The sequence below is a fragment of the Macaca fascicularis genome, chromosome 7 (assembly GCF_037993035.2).
Source record: "Macaca fascicularis isolate 582-1 chromosome 7, T2T-MFA8v1.1".
NCBI lineage: Eukaryota > Metazoa > Chordata > Mammalia > Primates > Cercopithecidae > Macaca > Macaca fascicularis.
The window spans coordinates 46,254,747-46,264,829 of NC_088381.1; the positions used below are offsets into that span (position 1 = coordinate 46,254,747).

Genomic DNA, 10,083 nt, shown 5'->3' on the forward strand with positions numbered 1-10,083 from the left:
CCCACTCAGACTGCATTCTCTCCCTCTCCCTTGGAGGAAGAGAAGAACCATCATCAATGGCAAATGACAGTTGCAGCAAAGCAACACCAAGAGCCAACCTCACGCTCAGCAGAGAATGCTGTCCTGCCACCTCCTCATGGTTTCCAGTGCTGTACACATTGAGAGAAACTTCTCTAGTAAGGAACTACAGAATTGATGCCTGAAATTATACTCTTGGTCTAGCTTTTTTTTTCTTTTTTTTTTTTTTCTCAATTTATTTGAGACAGGGTCTCACTGTTGCCCAGGCTGGAGTGCAGTGGCATGGTCATAGCTCACTGCAGCCTTTCTTGGGCTAAGTGATCCTCCCGCCTCAGCCTCCTGAGTGGCTGGGACTGTAGGCATGAGCCACCCTGCCTGGCATGGCCCAGCTTTTTAAGAAATCTTAATATAGCTAAAAATCTTTCTAAAGAACAATTTGAAAATCAAATTAGAAGACCCACATACATACATAGAACTACTAACTTAATTCATCCGATACTGAATGAAGTCCTCTTTGTTCCATCTGCTTTCTGGTTCTTCCGAGCCTCCTTTTTTCTTTTTCTTTTCAGAAATGGGAATATCTACTTCATATTGGGGAATGAAAGAGGTAAGTGAACATTCAATACTTGTTACTTCCCTTTTGCATACAGTACAAGGAACACGGTTGCCATCCCTAGTTCCCCAAATCTCCAGGTCTAATAGGTCCAAGCCTCATGCTCCTCAAACCGCCTACCCCCCATTCTGTTTGTTTGTTTTTTGTTTTGTTTTGTTTTGTTTGAGACAGAGTCTCACTCTGTTTTCCAGGCCTGAGTGCAGTGGCACGATCTCGGCTCACTGCAGCCTCCGCCTCCAAGCGATATTCCTGCCTCAGCTTCCTGAGTAGCTGGGATTATAGGCACGCACCACCACACCTGACTAATTTTTGTATTTTCAGTAGAGACAGGGTTTCACCATATCGGTCAGGCTGGTCTCGAACTCCTGACCTCATGATCCGCCCGCCTCAGCCTCCCAAAGTGCTAGGATTACAAGGGTGAGCCGCTGCACCCGGCCCCCCATTCTTATCAATCAGGCAGGTTTGGTTTCTCATATTTCATACTTCTGATTGTTCACCAAGCATACATGTTACTTTGCTTACATTTCCATTGCTCTCAGCATTGTGTTCACATCTCCTGTAGCCACTGGTCCATGTATCCAGGTCCATGGCTGGCCAACTCACACCCCTTGAGAAGTCTATCAGCAGGAGCCCAGATTAGGCATGAAGGGCTCTCATGTTCTGGAGAACTGTAGGAACAGACATGCTCACAGACAAACCATCTAAACAACTTCGAAAACCTGTATTGTCACGGAATGTGTTGCACAATAGAATAAGTAAAAATATCCAAAAGCTCCTGCCAATTGTTTTACTCTCTAATCCTTTTTTTTTTTTTTTTTTGCTTCTTCTCGACTGAAAATAAGGAGAGAACCACATGTGAAATTTTAAAACCACCTTTTGGAAGAGAAAAACACTCTTAATTAAAATGAAAGAATTAGGTGCAGTGGCTCAAGCCTGTAATCCCAGCACTTTAGGAGGCCCAGGCAGGCAGATCACTTGAGCCCAGGAGTTCCAGACCAGCCTGGGCAACAAAGTGAGACCTCCATCTCGACAAAAAAGAAAAAAAGAAAAAAATTATAATGTCCAGATTATTGATCTGACCAGAACAGTCCAGGTTCCATGATGCATGCAGTGGTGTCTGTGATCTGACTTTTGAGAGACATCTGGCTGTGTTTCAGAAGAACTAAAAATACAAGTGCTGTAAAACTTTAAAGCAGCCATGTTTATCTCAAGCTGAATTATTCAGGCTTGCTTACAAAGATGAGAGAGAAGTGGCCTGTAAAATGACAGAGAAAAACATGAAGGGCTGGTCGCTGTATCTTACAAAAGTATGCGTGTGGAGGGGACTCCTTGACGTGGCAGAAGAAATGCTGGGTTGACACAGCTGAAGTGCCAGGCCTAACTTTACCCTGTCATAGCTGTGTGAACTTATGAAGGTACTCAACTTCTCTGAGCAAGTTCATTGTTTTGTTTAAAATTGTTTTGAGACAGAGTCTTGCTCTGTCACCCAGGCTGGAGTGCAGTGGCACAATTTCAGCTCACTGCAACCTCCCAGGCTCAAGCAATCCTCCCACCTCAGCCTCCCAAGTAGTTTGGATTACAGGTGCATGCCGCCATGCCCGGCTAATTTTTTTGTATTTTTTGTAGAGACAAGGTTTCGCCAGGTTGCCCAGGCCGATCTTGAACTCCTGGACTCAAGTTATGTGCCCGCCTCAGCCTCCCAAAGGTTTTGTTGGGCCAATGTGAGCCACCATGCCCGGCCAGTTTGTTTATATTAAGAGGGCTAATTGAGTTCTCCTGACAGGGTAAAGCCCTGAATGGGAGAACGCATAAAAGTTATCTCTAAAGTGCTACTCAACCAGATCAACAATTACCTGGCTCACATTGTTCCCTAAGAATTTTACTGTACATGCTCATTGAAATTATGGGGGGAGAAAGGATTTGGCATGTTTTATTTGAATTTATAGAAATATAGTAAACATTTTGCTGCATAATTATTTTAAATTCTTTCATTTTACTTTATTTTTTGACACAGGGTTTTGCTTTGTTGCCCAGGCTGGAGTGCAGTGGTGAGATCAGTGCAGTAGTGAGATCATACCTCACTGCAGCCTCAAGCTCCTGGATTCAAGCCATCTTCCCACCTTGGCCTCCGAAGTAGCTGGAACTATAGTTATAGTTCTTCTGAAACAGAGCCAGATGTCTCTCAAAGTCAGATGACAGACACCACTGCTTGCATCATGGAACCTGGACTGTTCCCGTCAGATCAATAATCTGGACATTTCCATCAGAAAACAGGGTCAGAGGTCTTCACATACGTTTATAGGATTGCTCAAATACTTAGGGGCTTTCAAAGAATTCTCCAAGGCCTTCTCAATTTAACTTGCTGAAGCTTCCACACCTCTGACTTGTATGCTTTTAAGAGTGCTTATAATGTCCAATTCAAGAAATGTGTGTGTTTCACGCTCCAGACCTTTGCAGTTGCTATGACCATGCCACTGCACTGCAGCCTGGGCAACAGTGAGACCACTTTGGGAGGCCAAGGTGAAAAGGTCACTTGGGGTCAGGAGTTCGAGACCAGCCTGGCCAACATGGTGAAACCCCATCTCTATTAAAAAATACAAAAATTAACCGGGCGTGGTGGCGCATGCCTGTAATCCCAGCTACTCGGGAGGCTGAGGCAGGAGAACTGCTTGAACCCGAGAGGCAGAGGTTGCAGTGAGCCGAGATCGCGCCGCTGCACTCCAGCCTGGTGACAGAGCTAGACTCCATCTCAAAAAAAAAAAAAAAAATGTACACGTATAATTACGTCCACGTGATTGTTGACTGCCTCCTAATCCACACCATATGTTCTGGGGATCAGGGCTGTCCGTTTTGCTCACCTGTATCCCCAGTACTTAATGCTGGGCTCCTTGTTGGCCTTCAACATATATTTATCAGAGTTCAAGTCTCCTTTTACACGTTAAGAAGTTAGGACTGGCCGGGCGCAGTGGCTCACGCCTGTAATCCCAGCACTTTGGGAGGCTGAGGTGGGCAGATCACCTGAGGTCGGGAGTTCGAGACCAGCCTGACCAACATGGTGAAATCCCATCTCTACTAAAAATACAAAAATTAGCGGGGCGTAGTGACGCATGCCTGTCGTCCCAGCTACTCGGGAGGCTGAGGCAGGAGAATCGCTTGAGCCAGTAAGGCAGAGGCTGTGGTGAGCTGAGATCGCACCCCTGCACTCCAGCCTGGGCAACAAAACTGAAACTCCGTTTCAAAAAACAAAAACAAAAAAGAAGAAGTTAGGACCCAGATGAGGGGAGGAACTTATTAAGCAGCAATGATAAACGGAACCAGAACTGGAACCCATAACGCCAGACTAGCAAATGTTCTTTCCATTGTAGCAGCCCTACAGGGGCAAACACGCGCCCGCCATCCACCAGGAGCCTCATTCATTCATTTACTTTCACAGCACGCACCTTCCAGGCTCCCCAGCACGGGTACAGGTTTGAGGCGGGAACCAGATGAGGACGAAGGCAGAGATGCTGTTGGTGGTACCAGGTCTGGCTTTGCACTCCGGCTCTGCGAACGTAATGCGCAGTCTTGCAAGCCTAGCCCCTGGGCATCAGGGCCGATTGCCCTGGGTATGCCTGGAGAGATGAACAGGGAACTCATCAGATGCCACAGCAGAAGCAAAGGCGTGGTACCTGGAGGCCCACTTCGTTCAGACTCACACGGAGTCCCGCACTCAGGGTGACCTGTCACCTTCTCTGTCACGTCCAGCATCACCTAGGATGAAGCAAAAGATGCAGGAAGCTTAGAGGCCGAGGCTAGGAGGCCAGATGAAGTGTCGTCGCCTGCCCCGGTCTCGGCCCCAGGGAGCCTGGCACCTCTCCAGCCCTGGCGCGTGAAGGTCGCAGGCCCACAGTCGAGCTTTTTTTTTTTTTTTTGATACGGAGTTTCGTTCTTGTTGCCGAGGCTGGAGTGCAATGGCGCGATCTTGGCTCACCTCACCGCAACCTCTGCCTCCCAGGGACAAGAGAGTCTCCTGTCTCAGCCTCCTGAGTAGCTCGGATTATAGGCGTGCGCCACCACGCCCGGCTAATTTAGTAGAGACGGGGTTTCACCATGTTGGTGAGGCTGGTCGCGAACTTTGATCCACCCACCTTGGCCTCCCAAAGTGCTGGGATTACAGGCGTGCGCCACAGCGCCCAGCCCACAGTCGGGCTTTCAGAGCCCGCTGCGCGCCCATCAACGCGGCGCTGGGAGGAAAAGGCGGGCCGAGAGGCGGGGCTGGAGACCGAGTGTGGCCGAGGGAAGCCGAACTTTCCAGTTTCACTGAGGCTTGTTAGCCGCTGGGGGCGCCTTCGGGCCCGCCGGCTTCTGCGCATGCTCTTGACCCTCAGTCCCCCGGAGGAATGTCTTTAGTCAGGAGCTGATTAGTGGATGAAGGCGGCTGATCTGTTTCGAAGCCTTTGTGTCGGGAAAGGCCAACGCTTTCATTAGCCAGCAGAAGTGGGATGGGGCGCGTTTGTAGTTGGGAATCCTGAGCCCGGGCTGTTGCTTGGAGGACTCGGGAGCAGCAGTAGATTTCGGCGTTACCAGGAGAGGTCTCACCAGGTCCCTGTTCCTTCACTTCCCAGAAGTAGGTCCTGGCCGTTCCCGGCGCCTTCATTTCCAGAAGGCGATTTTACCCAGAGAAAGGAGAGGGAAGATTTGCTCTACCTTTGGCTCCTTACCAAATAGCTAAATCACGTGGGAAGCTGGTAAACAAAAACACAAAAATGAATGAAACAACTTGCCGGGCCCCTCCAAGGCCCACTGAACCAGCCCCTCGGGGCAGCCACCAGGAATCTGTATTTTCATAAGCTCTTCTGATGAACCGGGGGATAAGTCAGTCAGGGCTGGAAACTCCCGGATCAGAGCAAACCCAGCTCCTCACTCAGCGCCTGAGGAAAAGATGCGTAGTTAATATTGTTTGAAAGAATGTGTTGTGTAAATGAATATATGAATGAAGAGCTGTCTTCAGACGTGGAAGGAAAAGTTAACCGTTTGATAAAAGGCGATATTGATAAACCTGGGAAAATGGGCTGTTGGTTGATTTGGGTGTAAATTCCTACAACGTTTTTCTTTTTTTCTTCTTTCGTTTCTTTACTCCTCCTCCTCTCCCTCCTCCTCCCCCATTCTTCCTTTCCCCTCCTCCTCCTCTTTCTCTTCTCTTCTTTTTTTTTTTTTTTTGAGACAGGGTCTGACTGTCGCCTAGGATGGAGTGCAGTGGTGTGTGATCTCTGCTCACTGCAACGTTGAACTCTGGGGCTCAAGCGATCCTCCCGAGTAGCCGGGATTACAGGCACATGCCACCACGCCCGGCTACTTTTTTGTCTTTTCTAGAGATAGGGTTTCACCATGTTGCCCAGGGTGGTCTTGAACTCCTAGGCTCAAGTGATCCTCCAGCCTTGGCCTCCCAAAGTGCTGTGATTACAGGCAAGAGCCACCATACCCAGCCCCTTAATGTTTCATTCCAGTATTTTATTAAAGGCTGAAATACCAGTTAATAATGTGGGGATTTTGAATTTTTTAAATTTAAAAACCACAGTTAATAATGTGGGGATTTTGAATTTTTTTGATTTACTTTTTTTTTTTTTTTGAGACAGCGTCTTGCTTTGTCACCCAGGTCCGAGTGCAGTGGTGCGAATAAGGCTCCCTGCAGCCTCGACCTCCTGGGCTCAAGCAACCTTCCTGCCCCAGTCTCCAAGTACCTGAATTACAGGTGGTGAGCCACTGTGCCATCACTACAACTTCCAATTTTTTAAAAAAATTTTTTAATGTTTTCTTCAGCCTGTTTGAGTTTGAACTACTACAATTTTTTTTTTTTTTTTTTTCCCGAGATGGAGTTTTTCTCTGTCGCCCAGGTTGGAGTGCAGTGGCGTGATCTCTGCTCACTGCAAGCTCTGCCTCCCGGGTTCACGCCATTCTCCTGCCTCAGCCTCCTGAGTAGCTGGGACTACAGGCACCTGCCACCATGCCCAGCTAATTGATTGTATTTTTAGTAGCGACAGGGTTTCACCGTGTTAGCCAGGATGGTCTCGATCTCCTGACCTCGTGATCCGCCCACCTCGGCCTCCCAACATGCTAGGATTACAGGCGTGAGCCACTGCGCCTGGCCAGAACTACTACAATTTTTTGAGGGTAATTTGGTCCTCTCTCTCAAAAGTGCACTTACCCTCTATCCAGGAATTTCATTTGCAGGAACCTATGCTATGTACAATTGCATTGAATTATTGCTTGTATTCGAAAAAAAAATGTATGATAGGCAGATTGAATAAATGTTGATGTTTTCATGTAGCCATGTATAGGAATGCCGCTGTGGAAAGACATCCAGGACACCTTGTTAAGTGAAAAAGGTAAGTTGCTACCAGTATGCATAACATGACCCTATTTGAGTAAAAAAAAAAAAAAAAAAAAAAAAGTGCATATGTTTATAGTATTAAAAATCTTCTGGGAGGATTCAAAAGTAATTACAGCGATTACTTCTGAGGACAGGGATTGGATGGGGTGGAAGAAATATTTTTACTTTCCAGTTTATCCTTTCTATATTGCTTGAATTTTAAAAGACCATGAACATACATTACTTTTCTAAATTAAAAACGCTAGTTTTGATTTTTTAAAAATTGGAGAGGGTTTCATGTGGAAGAGAGACTCAACTTTCAAGTAGTCTAGAAGGAAGAACTCTGACCAATTTTGAGACAGTTTTAGGTCAAAATAAGAAAAATAAGGAAAAGCTTTGCTGGGTGGTAGGCTGAGGCTGGGATATGGAAGACAGTGTTGCTTCAGGAGGAAGCGAACTAGATGCTTCCTCCAGCTATGAGATCATGTAAGTCTTCTGGGACACACGGTTAAATGCTCTTATATCAGACTACCTGGGTTGACTCAAATCCTATTGCCACTAAATAGGGCTGTGTGACTTTGGGTGAGTTATTTAACCTCTCTGTGCCTCAGTTCCATCATATACATAGTGGGGATCATGTTGACACCTACCTCATAGAGTTCTTGTAGAATTAAATGAGATGGCACATATAAAACACTTAGCATAGTTCCTGTTCAAAAACTGTTGAGCGTTTCTTTGCTATCTCATATGAATTGGTGGCTAAAAAGTTAAAAAGTGGCTGGGTACAGTAGCTCACTCCTTTGGAAGGCTGAGGAAGGTGGATCACTTGGGGCCAGGAGTCAGAGACTAGCCTGGCCGACATGGCAAAAACTCATCTCTACTAAAAATACAAAAATGAACCGGGTGTGGTGGCGTGTGCCTGTAATCCCAGCTACTCAGGAGGCTGAGGCATGAGAATCGTTTGTACCCTGGAGCTGGAGGTTGCAATGAACTGAGATCGCGCCACTGCACTCTATCCTGGGTGACAGAGAGAGACTCTGTCTCAAAAAAAGCAGTTTCTACAATTAGAAAGGCTGTTTTATTTTTACACCCTTTATTTATGGGGAAAGTCAAATATTGGATTTTCAGAATTAATGGAATTTTTGGGTTGGTACAATTTCATGTACGCTGGATTGCTTTGCTGGGAAAAGGAATGTGTGTTTTTCAGATGCTGGCTCAGTGTTGCCCCATAGTGGCCAACCCTGGGAAGGGCTACTGGGGTTGACCCCTTCACGCTAGAGTGCTTCTAGGCTGGGGTGTGAGTTCCACAGTCAGGACTGTGTGGCTGCTTGGCTGAGGGATGAGTGAGTCAGTCCACACCTTAGTAAGGAAAGCATGTTTGTGTGCCCTTCCATGACCCAGCCAAGAGGAAACCAAGAGCACTTTAATATGGTCTTCCCTCCCTTGTAATTTACTTAGCACGCTTGACTTCGCTTCTTAAAACGCTCATTTCTTGTTTAAAAACAAAGAAGGATGTCACTGAATCACTGTGCAATCTGGTGCACCCTTGGTTTTCCTCAAAGGTTGTTGGAAGAAAAGGCCACATGAAAACCATTTCTGCTTTTGCCAGAAAACTTGAGCAGGCTGTTATGTTGTTATGGTCTCCTAAATAAGGTCTCATGTGAAAAATTCTTGTAAAATTTAGGGGCAGGAGAAAGTTTGTGTCCTCTTGGGCATTAGTCCGCATCCTCCTGTATGATAATGAGAGCTCTGTGACTTCACACTCTCTCTTCTCTGCTTCAGCTGCTGAGAAATTCAGTACCAGACCAGATGCCCAATCTCAGTAATTAAATTAACCCAAATGGATAAGGTATTTACCTCCTCTTCCTTTTCTTGGCACCGATTTTTAAAATAAAAATTTTGGCAGCTCTTTTATTGACTTTACTGCATAGTTATACTTTGATCTATATTCTTAAATTCTTTTGAGAAAGAGGAAAGGAATTCTCAAATTAAATGAAAAATTGAATATTGGAAGGTTTTATTCTGGTGGCACGTTAAATGAGATAATATTAAGTTAGTGGTTGTACTTGGGTTTTGAGACTCACAAACTTATAGGTCCAAGATTTCAGGTCATAATTTTTCTTTACTTGGAAAAATGAGAACCTTATGCATATCAAGCTGTCAAAGAAGTTGTAGGGTGTGGTGAAAAGATAGAAAGCAGTTCAGGCTTGTTTTTCGTTTGTTTGTTTGTTTGTTTGTTTTGGAGACAGAGTCTCTCTGTCACCCAGGCTGGAGTGCAGTGGAGTGATCTCTTCTCACTACAACCTCCACCTCCTGAGTTCAAGCGATTTTCCTGCCTCAGCCTCCCAAGTAGCTGGGACTACAGGTGCACACCACCACACCTGGCTAATTTTTGTACTTTTAGTAGAGATGGGGTTTCACCACAAGGCTTGTTTTTTATCCACTATCACCAAGGATAATATTGAATCAGTGTGAACATTTAGACTGAAAAAGCTAGAAGCCCTATTTGGACCCAAAATATTTTCCCACTGCTGTCATTTCAGACATGCCACCAGTAGGGCTTCATTTCCTTGTAGTCTTCTTTAAACACCAAAACTGCCCTGGGAAGGTTAAGACATCAGTTTCTTCATACTTCAGAGCAAATGGGATTGATTCCCAGGTCCTCCTTTCTGTGGACTGGGTTTTTGCCTCCTCACCAAGAGAAAGGGCTTCCCTGGCAAGCAGAGGCTGCTGGGTAAGAGAGACTTAGTTCTGTTTCAACAAGCTGTGTGGCCTTCGACAAGCCCCCTGGCCTCTCTGGACCTTGGTGTCCTCATGTTGCCATGAAGGGCTTTTGAGGATGCTCCAGCTCCCACATGGCCAATCCTGACTCCCCTCCCAGGGCCCCTGATGGACCCTGCGGCCGGTGCCAGTGGAGTCACCTTCCAGCCTGGCGGGGCGCTTCAGCTCCTTGCTCTGTTGACTCTCAAGTAAAGCCTTTCTTGTGTTTACTCAGCAAAGATTCTTTTAAGACAGGCTAAGCACACGGTTTACTCTGCTAACAAGCCTTGGCATTTATTGTGAGGACCTGTGTTGACTTATTCTCGAATCTTCGTTGACATTC

At 46.2% G+C, this 10,083-nt stretch overlaps 1 non-coding gene across 1 annotated transcript; it reads right to left on the minus strand.

The window, feature by feature from the left end:
• On the minus strand, positions 1-215 carry LOC123575015 (small nucleolar RNA U3). The gene has a single exon (XR_006700185.1). It is a non-coding gene; the product is annotated as a small nucleolar RNA U3 (small nucleolar RNA).
• Positions 216-10,083: the final 9,868 nt, after the last annotated feature.